The sequence below is a fragment of the Chelonia mydas genome, chromosome 4 (genome assembly GCF_015237465.2).
Source record: "Chelonia mydas isolate rCheMyd1 chromosome 4, rCheMyd1.pri.v2, whole genome shotgun sequence".
Lineage (NCBI taxonomy): Eukaryota > Metazoa > Chordata > Testudines > Cheloniidae > Chelonia > Chelonia mydas.
Window position 1 is genome coordinate 98,163,611 of NC_057852.1, and position 16,179 is coordinate 98,179,789.

The following is a 16,179-nucleotide window of genomic DNA, read 5'->3' on the forward strand; positions in this document are numbered from 1 at the left end:
GAATAGAGCAATTATTGAGTGATCCATTCTATGTCCACTTCTGGCAGGTTGGGAACACTCAAAGTCTGGGGTTTCATCCCTGACCATCTTGGTCAATAGCCATTAATGGACCTATCCTCCATGAACTTATCTAATTCTTTTTTGAACCCATTTATACTTTTGGCCTTCACAACCTCTCCAGGCAACAAGTTCCACAGGTTGACTGGGAGTTGTGTGAAAGAGTATGTCCTTGTGTTTGTTTTATTATTATTTTCATTGGATGACCCCTGGTTTTTGTGTTATGTGAAGGGGTAAATAACACTTCCCTATTCAGTTTCTCCACACCATTCATGATTTTATAGTCTCTATCATATCCCCCCTTAGTTATCTCCTTTCTAAGATGAACAGCATGATGTATTCACAGACCAGTTGCATTTAATGGAACTATTCATGTGCTAAACGCTAAGCACATACTAAAGGGACTGATTCAAAGCCCATTTTTGTCAATCAGAGCCTTTCCCCCATCCATTAAGAAGCTTTCCTATGTAAGGCCTACAGGATTTGGCCCTATATTCCTCTTTTAATACTTCTTGCTTTGCTGCACTTAAGCATTCTGGTTGGCCTAGATCTGCTTACAAAGGAGGTACAAAATTTCTCAGAAATCTCTATTAATTAGTTACTGCGTATTAGTTAATACCTGAAGTTATGAAGAAAAATGTTTTACTTGGTAATGCTCAAAATTGCTACAATCTACAAGGATCATATCAGTCCATAACAGCTCACTTTTTTGTATCTTATTTTTGATGAAAAGAAGTTACTATATATTTTGATAAAGTAACATGTTTTCTATTAGGAATTGACAAAGATATAACAGGAACAAAAGAGTCCTTTACTCTTTCAATTTACCACTTTATTGACCAGATTGCCCTTACTTGGAAACACGATAAATGGCCTGTTCATTTATAAAACACATTTTATTTTATTATAGCCAATTATCTCCTTCAGCAACTAATGAACAATCTACATTACTCTTCATTATTTTTAGCTGAGAGAAAGACAGAGAGACTACACATAGTTTTGCACATATTTAGAAAATGTATTACATACATTGTATTAAAGTCTTTTTTATTTACAGAACATCAATAATGAAGCAAAATATACATTAAAAAGGGGAATTCCCATATGTTCTAGTTAGCGGGATTTTTTGGATAAGCAGAACTGATACTGAATTAGCCAATCTGTTTACTATTTCGATGCAGAAACTTCTCATTTTTGGTAGTTCTCCTTTCAGCTCCAGACAGTGTATTTTAACTCTAATAGCCTATTCTCTTTGCATGTGTGGGAAACCCACAATGGATTTAGCCACAGGGCTTGGAAGGGAAGGGGTACAATACTGAGGGGAGGGTCTGGGGTTGCTGATGTTAGTGTGGCTACATCAGAGGTCAACAGCTTTTCACTTCTGTTGCATGCTATCTTACAATTGTGTCAGAGTTTGGAGGTTTGCTCAGAGGGGAGTTTGGCAGAAGTGGTCCCAGTCACCCCACATGGGTTCAGGTTTGAGATATGGGAGAAAAACAGATGGAGCAGACCCCACACTTTGGGATTGGAGTCTGCCATAGGGTAGCTGTTCCCATGGAGAGACCAAGTGAAGCTCCCCTGGACCAGAGCAGGCAAGTCCAATCCAGAGGGCTGGGCTACACCTGGGCCTATAAAGGGCTGCTAATGGGCAGTTGGAGGGGAGGAATGGAGACAGGCTATGCCCTGAGGATAGAAAGCCATACTGGAGTGCAGCTAGCTCCTGTGTTGGGGACGCTGGAGCAAGGGGCTCGGGCTCGGACTCATGGAAGCAACCCTAGGGCTTCTGGAAAGGAGTGGAGCAGACTGAAGCTTCCAGGAGTAGGGTTGCCAGAGAGTCCTGGCATGGATCGCCCTGAAGCCTGAGGCTAAGTAATGAGTTACTTACTTATCAGTGAGGCTTTCCTGATTGTTAAGAAAATAAACCTCCTTGTTGGAGGGAGAGAAGCTGGGCCAGGTCACAGAGTCATTAATTCAGGGGCTGGAGAGAAAAGTTGGATCCCAGCTCAGACTGGGAATGTTGATTCATGACATAGGATCACTCTTCCGGGATCCGGGGGGGCCCTCAGGACTTTAAGGGTTTCATAGAGGTTAGATGAGAATATGATCATGCAGACGTGTCAGACCAAGTGGGAGTTCTGCAACACTGAAGATACAATATTGAGAAGTGCATACATAGACATTTTAGCACTGCTCCACCGGGAAGCTCTGACAGACAGTAAGATGGGACAGGACAAGCAAAGCAAGGACAAGCCAAGCATCCAAGGGTGGCTAGAACCTGGAAAAACTGGGAAGCAGATTTTTAATCCACACAGGTGTCATTTCAGAACAATTGCTGGGAAGAAGCCTGGATATAATCAGGAGGGCATATAATACATTTGGAGGCATGGTTTGATTTAACTATAATGAGTGATTTAGACTGAGAGCTGCAACTCAGACTAGGAGTTGATGGGACATCCTGATTAATATGTGGTGGTTGGGATGCATGACACCACGGGAGCCAGGTGTTCACACTGATAATGGCCTGTTTACTACTCAGCATGTTCACTAGAGACTTGATGCTCTGAATAACATTTGCTGGACTTTTAATGAGGGTGGGTGTTTTTGGAACATCTACAAATTTAAACATGGCTAGAAGCTGTGCTTTGGGGCCTATGCAGCCCACAACTGCTATAGCTGTAAGGGAAAGCAACAATATGGTAGAAGATGCGGGGTAAACCCATAGGCGTCCACACCGCAGGTATCACCATGAAACTTTAGGGCCTATGACAGGAATTTTAACAATTTTGTGCAATATGAGGAGGAGGGAAAGCCTGGCAATGGTATTGCTGATTCCAGACCAGATGCTTCAATACATGGTGTCTCTGGTAACCTGGGGGCTTGCAGCAGCTACCATCTCCATTTGCCCTTCGGGCCTTATATTTGCCAGTAGCATGAGGGGCTTACCCAGATCCTTGTAGTAGGTTCTTAGTTTGGAGGATTTCAGTGGAGTGGTCTTGGGACATGGACCCTAGAAAGGATCCATGTCACCACACCACTATTCAAATGCATAGAGACTTAATGCAAGTTCTCAATCAAATATAGAAGAAGACAGGAGGCATCCTTGTTCAAGGGTGCATTCCTAGTAGCATTATTGGAGCTTTTAGAGTTGGCAAAAAGCAAAGTTGCGTGTGGGTCAGCAAGGGATATTTCTATAAGGGGTTTGGAGTGGAGGGATTTACAATGGGAAGAGAAATCAGTCATCTTAACTGTGAGGATCTCGAAAACTGATGGGGGAGGCAAGGTGAGTACATAATGCTACAGGCACCGGCAGTGGGTATCATAGGCCAGGGGTTCTAAGCCTCCCCTAACCCAGGCCATGGCCCCACCCATGCTCCACCCAGAGGCTTTGCCCTCTCTCCTCCTCTCCCCCGAAGCTGGCAGGGGCTTGGCTTGGGGCTGGCCGGCAGTGTGGGGTGGCTTGGGGCTGGCCGGCAGCCTGGAGGTCGGGCTGGGGCTCAGGGCCAGCCAGCAAGGATAGGGCAGGCTGGTTGGCAGCCCAGTGCTGTTTGGCCAAGGCTTCTCCAAGTGTGTGTGTGTGTGTGTGGGCTCTGATGGGTTATGGGGGAGAAGGGGTGGGACTGCGGGGCTAGCCTCCCTGAAGTGGGTGTTCATGTGCTGCTGATGGTTACAGGAGGGAGGTGAGGCAAGGATTTACACTGTAAGGGCACTAAGGACTTATACAGTAATGGTGCCCATTGGAGAGGAGACCCTCTTTATTTAGGGTGATGGAAAGCCCCATACAACGTACAATATGTTACAGTTACAAAGTTCATGTTATCAGTCAGAAATCTAGTTCCCATGCTTTCCAGGTAGGGACTGCTATGACTGCAGCCGAGCTAGAACTGGGGGCTACAGCAATTCAGGCAATTGGGCAATAGCATACAAGTGCATACAGGACATACATGAGACCCGAGGTAGAGAATCAGAGCTAATTCTCTTCTCTTACTTTGAGGATCATCATGCAAATAGGCCAAGCACATGGTAGTGTGGACTTGCAGGCATAGTATTGCATCCTGGGTGCATAGGTGGGCCTCCAAGTAATTGGGCAGTTCACATCTGGGCCTGGGGAGTGAGGCAACCCTGAGCTGGCATGGAAGAAGAGACATGCTATGGGACCAGCCGATGCACCTTGTACACTCTTTGAAAGCCAGGGAACAGACACTAGATGCAAATATTGTTCACCTCAGTTTAAAAAAAAAAAAAGAGGATGGAATCTATGGATATCTGAGTAGCCGGTGAGAGTGGGAGAGGCAGCCAAGCATTTTGCTGGTGCCTCCATGTGGCCGATGTCCAGTACAGTACTTGGTACGGAAGAATTTGAAGGAAGGCATCCCTTATGGGAACTGAGTAGGAGGGTTTGGGGCTCCTACATCTTGTCAGTGGGGAGCTGATCCCCCTCCTTTCCCTGGTCCCCTTTAAGGGAGCTGAGGAAGAGTGTATGGGGATCTTATGTCGGGATCAGTGGGGAGGCCAACCCCCTCCTCCCTGTGTTGTACAATTTGTTGTTAGTTATTATTCCAGATATTATAAGTGAATAAAGTTGTTGCCTAATTAAACCAATCCATGGCCTCCTATCTTTCATCCGGTTTGGATGGACAATTCAAGGTGGCCTGATTTCAGAGGTTCTGAGAACCCACTACTCACTGACTTCAGTGGCACACAGCATCTTTGTAAATGAGGCCATTTAATTAGGAGCATAAGTATGAATTTAGATGCCTAGTTCTAGGCACCCAGGTTTGAAAATGCTGGTCACAGATTTTATCAAGTCTTGCCGGAAAGAGGATATTGTATGTTTGTCTTGGGCCTGTTCATGAAATGGCTTGTGGTAGAATTCACTCCTGTTCAGCACCAAGCTGATGCACTATTTAAGCATCACACACCAATTCCACCCTAAGACTTCAGTGGGAACAGATGAGTGCATACTTCATTGGGCTGAGTACTCAATACTTGAAATTCAAGCCACTTAGGACTCGGGGGAGATTTTCATAGGCAGAAGGGAGTTTAGTGCTGATGGTGAGTATATTGGTGTTTCAATATGTGGCACAGTTCTCTCTGAGTCATTACTGAATGTAATGTAGCCCCTGGAGGTGACTAGAGAAGATGTATAAAACTAATGTTCTGATCACTCCTAGTTATTAAAGACTGGATGGAATTTTTCACAAGAATAGCAATGTTACCTCTGGTGTAACTGCCAAGTTCCAGCTGCGATAGTTACCTACCTAATTTCTCCCCCATCCCTACAATGTCGATTTGGATACAGAATTCTTAACTTACTGTCCTAAAGTGCTGTGTAATATTGCTATATGCTGTTAAACAGCTGCCCGGCTAAACTCCAGAGGTGGCTGCATTTCAGCACTGGATGGACTGACATCTATAATGATCACTTTACATACTGCAGTGTCATGAAAGGTGCTGTATAACTGTCAGATATATTAATGAAACACAAGGCAGGACTGGAAGAGCTCTATGTACGCTTGAAAGCTCGTCCCTTCCACAAACCGAAGATGACATCCAATAAAAGATATTACCTCATCTACCTTGTGTGTCTCATATCCTCGGATCCACACAGCTACAGCAACACAGCAAACAGATATATTAATAGTTATTAATAACATAGGCCAGCCATCTGCCTCTACCTATATAGGACTTTTACAAGTACTAAATTATACAGCAAAGAAAACTATCAATCTGTCAAAAATACGTATTCTTCTGTACCTTAAAACACATTTGCCTGTTCCCAAAGACCTAAAACAAAATGAAAAAAATTAAACAAATGATTATCATTAGTTTTATCGAAAATATTGAGGTGACATTTACCAGCACTTATTCTGTCCTGTTTACAAGATGTGAAAAAGAAGAAGTAAAAATCTTAACTTAGATTTCCTTACTTATGCAAAGCAGTGAAATCAACAAGACATTTCTTCCTGTTAGCTAATTTCTGGTATTCTGGTTTGCTGAAGCTCTCAAACTTAGTTTGTTGGGAAACACGATTTTTTATTTCTTTCTAATTTGCAGGTAGCTGGGAAAGAGATAATTTGATTCCTGATGTTCTCCAAATATGATTACTAACCAGTAACATTCTCCTATACTTTTCCTTTCCTCCCACAAAAGTCCAACTCAAAGGCAAAGTGCTAATTTCATTGTTTACACATCATACCCTGCTCTACTGGGATTTACAATACAGAGCAGAGTCCCTCTCAAGGAGCAAACTTTTTTTTAATTTGTTTTTGGAAATGTTTCTTGTAACTTGTAAATGTAGTTTGTTTTTCTGAAATTGAACAGACAGTGTGCTTCTGGCCAGGGGATACACAAAATGTTGGTTCCTCTTGGCTTTGGCTAAATGCCACAAGAATTTTCTTTTCCTTATAGGTTAAGTGAGGAAATGTGCCCTGGCCACAAGCTTTAAAAAATGGCTGCCTAAAATTAGCTCCTAGGGAGAGACTTTCAAAGGCACAAAGGGGGATTTAGGTACCCAGCTCTCATTGACTTTTCAGTAGAAGTTGGGTGTCTAAATGCCCTTCATACCATTGAAATTCTCTCCTTAAGTTTTTAGAGGCCTGATTTTTTTCAAGTGTTGAGCACCAACCAGCTCCCACTAAGTCATAGGCAGTGGAGCACTGTGACATTTTGAGTCAGGCATACAATTCTACACTTGCATGCAAAATGGCATCCTCCATGCTGTGACCTTGCTCATATGGTGTGTGCGAGGTCACACTGTGTGGCAGATACTATTTTGTTCTACAAGATGGTATCCTCCATGTGCATCTGGAGTCCGGACGGAATTACCCTGCTGTCACAGCTGGTCGTGGGGCATGCAATGCATACATAGGCAGCACACCACTGGTCGTAGATCTTAAGTGGTACATGATATTTTAGTGGTGCCTCACCTTTGTGCTGGCCCTCTCCATGGGGGTGAATTTCAACACCAGAGAACAGGGTAAGTGTATTTTATAAACAAAAAATAAATATTTAACAAAGATTGGGAGTACAATCTTGAAAACAGTAGGAGATCTGGGTGTGCAAAGACTGCATGATCAGACTCTCTGGGGGAAAGCTAGATGTACTAGCTGATTAATTTTTTAAATGTCTGATGACATTTTTTAATTGTAATTAATTCACTTGTTTCTTAATAAGTTTGTCATTTTCTGTGTTCATCTGTATTCATATGGAGTAAGGGCGACATCCAGTGGCCAACTGTTTAATCGTTGTTGAGTATTTCCTGTGTATCTCTTAAAGGATAGCTTACGTTAGAATAGATGAAGCACACTCTTCCTCTGAATAAAATGTCACAATAGAAAGGTAATGAATTGCTTATCCAGTTCAACACATTCAGGAACATCTCCCATGTGCAGGTTCATGTACAGCAAACAACATAACATGCTGCTTAGAGCATGGGACTCAAGATGCAAAGATTTGAGTGCTATATCTACCAGTGATTCGGGGCTTGCCTTTTGGAAAGTCAATTACCTCTTGGTGCCTCAGTTTCCCATTTTGTAAAACGCACATATCTACTCATTTTTGCTAAGTGCTGTGAGATCTGCCAACGCACAGCATTGTATAAGCACTAAATAGTACCATGTATGCCCCTAACAGGTGGTTCCATGGGAACCATTAGGAACTGGTGCTAAACAGATGCTTTTATTCTCATTTATTTCATATTTTAATTGTTGTTTGTAGGGACTTATTTTAGTGCATTTGTTTCTTCTGTGTAGTTACCCAATACCATATTACTTTTGACAACTTTTGAAAATAAAGTAAGTGCTCATGATTTTGATTTGCTGGGCCTGTCTCCTCTCCCAGTTACTTCAGGGGGTTTGCTGAGTATTTTGTGTGTGTATGTGTATGAAGGGAGAACACACAGAAACTCAGAACAGACAAAGGGGGTAGGGTGGAGAGGCAGAGGCAAAAAGCACGAAAGCTGAGCAGTAGATTGTGAGCACAGTGTGACCCTGGAAAAAACTAGCAAGGCAGCTTTTGGGTCTGGTGTTGGCTAAAGAGGGTTGGCGCTGTAAGTTAAGAATCTGCTCCTTTTTGTTCTTGGTTCCTCCTATGTTTGGAGGAGCAGGACTGTGATGCAGTCTTGATTATTTACACTGAATATATGAAAACACCAGACTCCATCAATTTCTACTTCCAACTGGAAGAGGGCCTCACAATTTGACCAACCATTCAGCTTGAAAAGGGGAACGTCTGAATAGACTAAGAAAATCCCTGATCCTGCAATGAACTTACCTGACACCAATGCGGCTCTGTGTTCCCAAATCATCACTGACTGTTGTGTAGTCTAGTCCTGGACATCTCTAATAATGAGGAGTCCGGTGGCACCTTAAAGTCTAACAGATTTATTTGGGCATTAGCTTTCGTGCGTAAAAAACCCACTTCATCAGATGGCTATTCCACAGCCTTTCCTGACAGTCTGTTTCATGGAGTGCATTCATAGTTCCAAGATTGCCTGAGTATCTAAGTGAAGTTTGTGTCTTTGTCTACACTTGCAGTTTAACAATGTTCAGCATCGGTTCAGTTGTAAATGTTGCTCACATCCTTTATTGGTGAGGAGTAACTTTCTCAGTGTAATGCAGACTTCCTTCTCTCCATCCATGCTCTTCCATCTCCACCTTTCATTACTCTCCTTTTTTCCCACTTATATTCGCTTTCTTTCTCTTCTTTTTCTGCACTGCCTGGTAGCTCATACTGGGTCTTTGTCAGAGTGAGCTGATTGCCTTACCGAATATTCTGTAATTTGTAAGAAGAGCCCAAGAACAATGAAGTGAGTGCCAACCAATATTCTCAGCTGCATCTGCCCAGTGTCCTGGAAAGCTGCCCTTGCAGGACATTCTGGACACTAATCCACCGGGCAAATGCAGTGACCCATTTCTACAAATTGTCAGACAGGAGTCTGGCAATTAAATCAATTGCTTTAACAGTCCTGAGAAGTACATTACAGCTGGCATGTGCCTCACCATCATAAATACTCTGTAAAACATGTGCAATTTCTAAACAGGCCCAGAGCCTGAGTGCCAGCTACATTCCCACATTTTATCTGTCTGGCACTACCAGCTAGCTGCCTGCAGCATTGTTGAGGCCTGAAGCATTAACACTTGGAATTCTGCTTCTTCATCCACATCTGTATGGCCAAGAAGATAAAATGTCAATATTTTTCATATGAAGTGACACTAGTGTGCTCTGTTTCAGAGTAGCAGCCATGTTAGTCTGTATTCGCAAAAAGAAAAGGAGTACTTGTGGCACCTTAGAGACTAACCAATTTATTTGAGCATGAGCTTTCGTGAGCTACAGCTCACTTCATCGGATGCATCTGATGAAGTGAGCTGTAGCTCACGAAAGCTTATGCTCAAATAAATTTGTTAGTCTCTAAGGTGCCACAAGTACTCCTTTTCTTTTTATTAGTGTGCTTTGTCCTATCTCTTGTTTCAACTGCAACAAGGTGCCTCAGACTTGCATGGGGAATGTCACAGTTTACACTGTCGGGCTTGACTGGAAAATTTTTTCATTTTTTTCCTCAGCTTTTAACTTAGATGACTAGCAACTTGGCATGATTGTTAAGCTTGGCATAGAAAAAAATCAATCTGTTTTATTAGCTCAGTGAATGCCAAAATGTTTCCTAGAGGACTCACTTTTGTCATCCCCACTAAATGAAATATGAGTGTGCCCGAAAAATAATTAACTCAGAAATGTGAGCGTCTGTAGCTTGAAGCTGATACTGAAATGAACTGTCTAGCAGGGGTTCTCAACCTATTTACCATTATGGGCCATATATGCAGCTCTCTATGTGTTATGTGGGCCACATCCACACAATATATATACTACCTGTATGACCCTGAGGATGTGACATGGGCCACATCTGGGTGCTGATTGGGCTGCAAGTGGCCCGCAGGCCGTAGGTTGAGAACCACTGGTTGTGTAGGCAGATCATGGCTCAGCTGTGTATTTTAAGCGCAATACTTATAACAGCTAAAGGAGATTCTCCTTTAGCTCAAACAATAGGTACCTGTGCATCTGAGTTCTCTCCCTTCTGCTACAGCAAATGGTCCTGTTCTACAGCAGAGTGATGATGGCTAAGTCCTAGCTTGCCACAGATTTGTTACAATAACTTAGATTTTTACTGACTTAAACTCTCAGTGGGCCTTGCTTTCAGGGCAGGATTCAGGCCCCACGGTGTTTGTTAAAATCAGGTCTAGTTACTGGTTTTAAATTCACGTTTTTTAGTTTTCCCAACCAGGAGATAGTTGAAAGAATTTTATAAAGGATTTTAAAAAGTAAGTAACTTGAGTATGACGTCAATCATTAATTGCCTCTGTTAATATTGATTCAGAACAAGAAACAGTCTGTTTCTGTTTTCAGAGTGCCGTGCATGAAAGCCTTTGTATGAGTTTCTGGTCCTCACTCTGGCTTCTTCACACTGCTCCAGTGACACAAAACTTCTAGAAACCAAGTTTAACCAGCTACCTCATGATACCCCCAGTGTGGGGGCATCCCAAAGTGAGATTGGGACAACACAGCAAATCTGACACCACTCCCCTTGCCCCCAGTCTATGGGATCAGGTTGCAATGTTGCTGGATTGTCCATTTGGGGCCACAGGTAGCCGGGCGTAAGAAAGACCAATCTCAGACCATCTCCAGGATCAGCGCAAAGAGGGCTTAAAGCCACCATTTCCCTACCTTGCCCAGAACATCCTGTGTTTAGTGCGCATCAGCTGGAACATAACAAACAGGGTTAATCAGGCCACAAGCAGGAAACATTTCCTAGTCCTTTGTCTTTAAGAAAAACGCTCTGAAGCAGCCTCTTGCTGTGGTAACTATGTATTTCTTTCTGTAAAGCACAGTAAACGGACACATGACATGCATAACTGAGCAACATGTAGGTCACAGCCACCTGAGGCTACAGTAAAATCCACACCCACTTCTTAAAATTACTTAAATCTCTGGATTTAATGGTCAAATGCTTATTCCACCCTCCTTGTGGCCTTCTATAATCCTTCTGTGTAGCACAATTGCATTCTTCATAATTAAAGGGCTTTGGTAAATAGTGTAGCACTGAAATCTGAATGACTTTTTTCAGAGTAGCAGCCATGTTAGTCTGTATTTGCAAAAAGAAAAGGAGTACTTGTGGCACCTTAGAGACTAACAAATTTATTTGAGCATAAGCTTCCGTGAGCTACAGCTCACTTCTTCGGACGCATTCAGTGGAAAATACAGTGGGGAGATTTATATACACAGAGAACATGAAACAATGGGTGTTACCATACACACTGTAAGGAGAGTGATCACTTAATGACTTTGTTTCCTCAGTTTCTGTAATGCTGATGCTTTATAGTTGAGCAGAAAGCTTCTACAGGGTCTATATCAGTGGTGGGCAACCTGTGGCCCGCGGGCTACACATGGGCCGTCAGGGTAATCCACTGGCGGGCTGCCAGACAATTTGTTTACATTTGCATAGCTGCCCACAGCTCCCAGTGGCCGCAGTTTGCCGTTCCCAGACAATGGGAGCTGTGGGAAGCAGCATAGGCCACAGGGACATGCTGGCTGCCGCTTCCCGCAGCTTCTATTGGACGGGAACGGTGAACCGCAGCCACTGGGAGCTGTGGGTGGCCATGCAAATGTAAACAAACTGTCTGGCAGCCCGTCAGCGGATTACCCTGAAGGGCTGCGCGTGGCGCATGGGCTGCAGGTTGCCCATCACTGGTCCATATGCTTCTGTGCTGACTGCTGTGCACAGCAATTATTGACAATCCAGATCTGCAGATTATACAGTAAGTCTACATAAAGCAGTGGTTCTCAATGTATTTATCATTGTGGGCTGCATAAGAGGCTGCATAAGAGACTCATGCTCCGCTGTGCAAAGCCAGGGAGGGAGGCAGGGGCTGATGTGTGTGTGTGGGAGATATACCCCCCTCCCCCTTCCTCAGGACTGGTTGCATCCAGCTTCTGTGTGAACTTAAAAAGATGGCATGGCTGACATACTCACTCTCCCCCAACACACACACTTCTCTCTCTTCCACTTCAGTTGAAAAGCAGCTGGCACTCTAGTAGGATGCCCATGGAACGATGGGATTGAGAAACCTGCATCATGTGATGCTGTACCTGCCCCATGAGGCATTGCAAACCCTTCTCAAAGCACCCTGTAGCCAGTTGCACAGTGGGATAGCTACCCACGCTGCTCTCTGTGTCACTGCAAGAGCTGCTGTTGTGGCTGTGCTCTGCCAACACAAAGAGCATAGCGTGGACGTGCAACAGTGGTTTAATTAAAGTGGTGGCTGTGTGTCGGCATAAGTTGTGTTGACAAAACTCTGTAGTACAGACAAGGCCTCAGTGAAGTAGCCTGTACTTTGCAGGCTGCCCTCAGAGAGGAAAAAAGGTTGGGGGTTTTCAAGGGAAACAGATGTGGGCTTTCAAAACCATGTACTCCATTGATCTGTGGGGGAGCTCTGCCTCTAGCCCCACAAAATTCACAGCACTTGTGTTGCTCCTCAGCTCCATCATGCTGCTCTCTGGCAGAAAGACTCCTTCAGAAGCTATACTGTTATTGGCTGCTTTCCCCCTCTCCATGGCTGAGCAGTAGCAGTTGGAGAAAAGCTGCTGGTTTAATTAGGGTCAGCATCATTGCTTTGAGGATAGCTGAAGGATTTGGAAGGGAGTGTATTGCAAAGTATATTAGGGGATGGGTTTATCTCCTTTCCCTCCCTAAACTCTGATATCAAACATATTCAATTTACCTTTCAATGCAATTACTAGTTGCTTTATTATACTCCTGCATATAGATCTGCTGATTGTAGGCTCCTTGGGACAGAGACTATATTTTTATGATGTGTTTATACAATGTCTAGCACAATGAGCCTGGGGCTTCTAGGTGCTACTATAATACATATAAAATATACAGTATTGTAAGAAATCTGTTGCCACCTCTGCTGCTCCATTTGTCATTATGTTGCAAACCATAGCCACTCAGAACTTCAAGCAGGGGTAGGGATCCTACTCTTCAAGAGCACACGTTCCCACCAGTTGAGTCCACAGCAAAATTTTTGGGGAGGAAAACAAATATAGGCCAGACCATGAAATGAGAGCAGGATTAGAATGGGAAAGGAACTCAGGGAGGAAAAGCTGGTTGCTTTTGCCATTTGGCATTGGGGCCACACAAAAAACCAGGGGCGGCTGTAAAGACTGAGTTGGTTTGAATGTTATAACTATGCCATATGAGAAAGGGATATCTGCTTTATGAGCTGTGCAAAATCTTTCATCAAGACTTGGTTGTGAAACTAGAATTTGTTAATTGTTTTTACCAATTTATCTGAGCTTGGATTTCTCACAAACAGTTCAGAGCAATTATTGAGTCAGTGATTCAGTGTTTGGAATTCATACATCCCAATGTCATATAGTCTTGTTTCTGTTCCGTGATTGGATGACCTATACCTTATAATAAACATCTGCCTCAAACATCCATTCATTCATTCAACTAATCTTGACTGTGAAACTGAAATTAACTTTTTGAAAATGTTAGTATAAAAAAGTTTGGTTGCTAGGGAACAGCAAATAATAAAGAGGTAAGAGTAGATGGAATCAAAATCCAGTGAACTGTTTGCACTAAGTTTTTTTGTTTTGCTTTACCCTCTTCATTCAGATGTATCCATAAGAAATGTGATGCACGGACTGTAGTGAATCTACCTTGACTCTATATGATTCATAGATCAGCATACTCTTTAATGGATATAGAAGTATTTTTCATGAAAATATGTATGGTGCTTTAGATATTCCAGCAATCTGACTTCTGAATCCTAAAAAACCCTTCAGAAATGGGAAATTAAGCTTCTGGATTTTTTTGTTTTGCATTTTAACAAGTGCTGATTTTACATATTTTGAAAGCTTCTTTTCTGAACTTCCTGGTTCATATGTAAGTATACTCTGTTGTATGATATATAACTACATGATCACATTTAATATTCTGATGGTTTTATTAACAAGTATAATACATATTGTATACTGTATATAGTATGAGGACTGTACAGTACAAATTTATGTTCACAGTTTGACATGACAAAATGTCATTACTGAATTCCCATTGGACTACCAAAGTAGAAACAGTGAAAGTACATTAAACATTCACATCTTTAGTAAGAAAGATTACCAAAATGTTTCAGTATTTGCAAGTTATAGTAATGCATGCTAGAAACCTTTAATTACCCAGTCTTATTAGCTTATAAAATATATTACATTTTATTAAAAAAATTTCTGTATAGTTTATACAAGTATTAAAGTAAATGTAATATCCCTGCTACATTTGCAGGTAATGTTTTAAGAAATGCTAAGCAGAAAGATTATTTTGACCCTCTAACATTTAAAGTACATAAATAGCAGAAAAGTGCTAATATCTGTAAGACAATGAACATTTTTGTAACCCTCTTAATACATGTAAAATGTTTTTTGTTTTAAGAAAGGATTTGCATTCATTTACAGTTTGCTAACCTTGACAGAGACAAAACACAGACAACATATTCAGACAAGCTTGTGGCATTAGACAGATCACTACAGAACTACAGTGTATATTTAAATAAAACCATATTACTGTCATACCTGTTTAACTCCGAAGGATTGTCTCGGAAATATGTAATCCATTTTAATGTTGAATGGTACATACAGGTACAATATCAGTATAATGGTATTCCAAGTTACATACTGTACAGTGCAATACTGCTAGTGCACAGGTTTTTCTTTTAAATACACAAAGCAAATCCTGCAGCAGAGTTGTGTGTGTGTCTTTAGACCCAGTCCTGCTTCCATTCAGGTCAACAAGAGGAGGAGTGAGCTCTCTAGACTGGAGCTGATACTTGTTTAGTATTTCCTTAGTTATATTTTTTTTTTTGGATGCACTCCCCAAACCAAAGTTAGAGTTAATGCCCCATTTAAAATGCAGATTCACATTTTAAACTAAAAAGATAAAATTTACTTTGTAATCGCTTTTCTGACTTCCCAGAAGATATGACGCCACATATATAAAGTGAAAAATCCTATAACAAGACATTTACATGAAACTACCTTATTTAGTTACCAGTAATTAAGATTCTATTTAATGTTTAAATTTAAACCTGCTGTCAATGTCCTATATCATAAAGCATATGGCCAAGGGCATTTTATAATTATATTGCATCTTAACAGTATTTCTCTCTACAACTCATTATAAATATCTTTAAACAGAGGCAAACAGGTTAACAGCTGATTTAATAGCCTACATGTCAGGGATTTAATGCTCTGCTGGAGTAACTTCATTAACTTCAGTGGAGTTATGCCAGAAGACCACGCAGCCCCAGATTATAGTGAGCAAAAGATGCAAACACTTAAAACTGTTTTGTGGAAGACAAAAAAAAAAAAAAAAAATTAGCAGCACAGGAAATTTAATGTCACAAAAAATACCAAATTTGATGCGAATAAATTAGTTAAAAATAGAAATAGAATTAGAATGTCGGACCTGCCTTTCTTTATAGGATCCTATCTGCTTGTTTCCAGGTTTTAACTGAGTTGTTTTCATCCACAGCATGCCAAACACCTATCCTCCTGTGATATGTTTAAAAGTTCAAATTCAGGAATTGAGCCTGTGGCAGCTCATTGTGTGGAGCCCCTATTAAAGTCAATAGAGTTCTTCAGGTATGGAACAGCTAGCTGTAAATAACTAGAGCTTAATTTTGATATCAATTTTGATTCTGTGATGTTACGGGCATCAAAGAAAAAAAATTTTGGTCTAGTCTACGCTAGTTCTCTTTCCAGGAAGTTTTTTCGTACATGACAGAGCCACGTATCAACAGAAGGCTGAGAGAATTTACCTGGTAATTACATTTCTATCCAGTTACACAACTATAAATCTGGCATAGCTTCAATTCCAGGATTCCATAGATTCCAGGAAAGTTACTCCAGACTTACAGTGGTGCAGGAGAGCAGAATGTGGCTCAGATCCCTTACACCAGCATTCACACAAAACTTCCAGGTGCTGGGATATACGGTATGAAAATTCTCATTCCTCACTGTATGTTTTGACTGTGTAACACCACAGCACTGCAAAAGGGTAAGAGATTCCTTAGA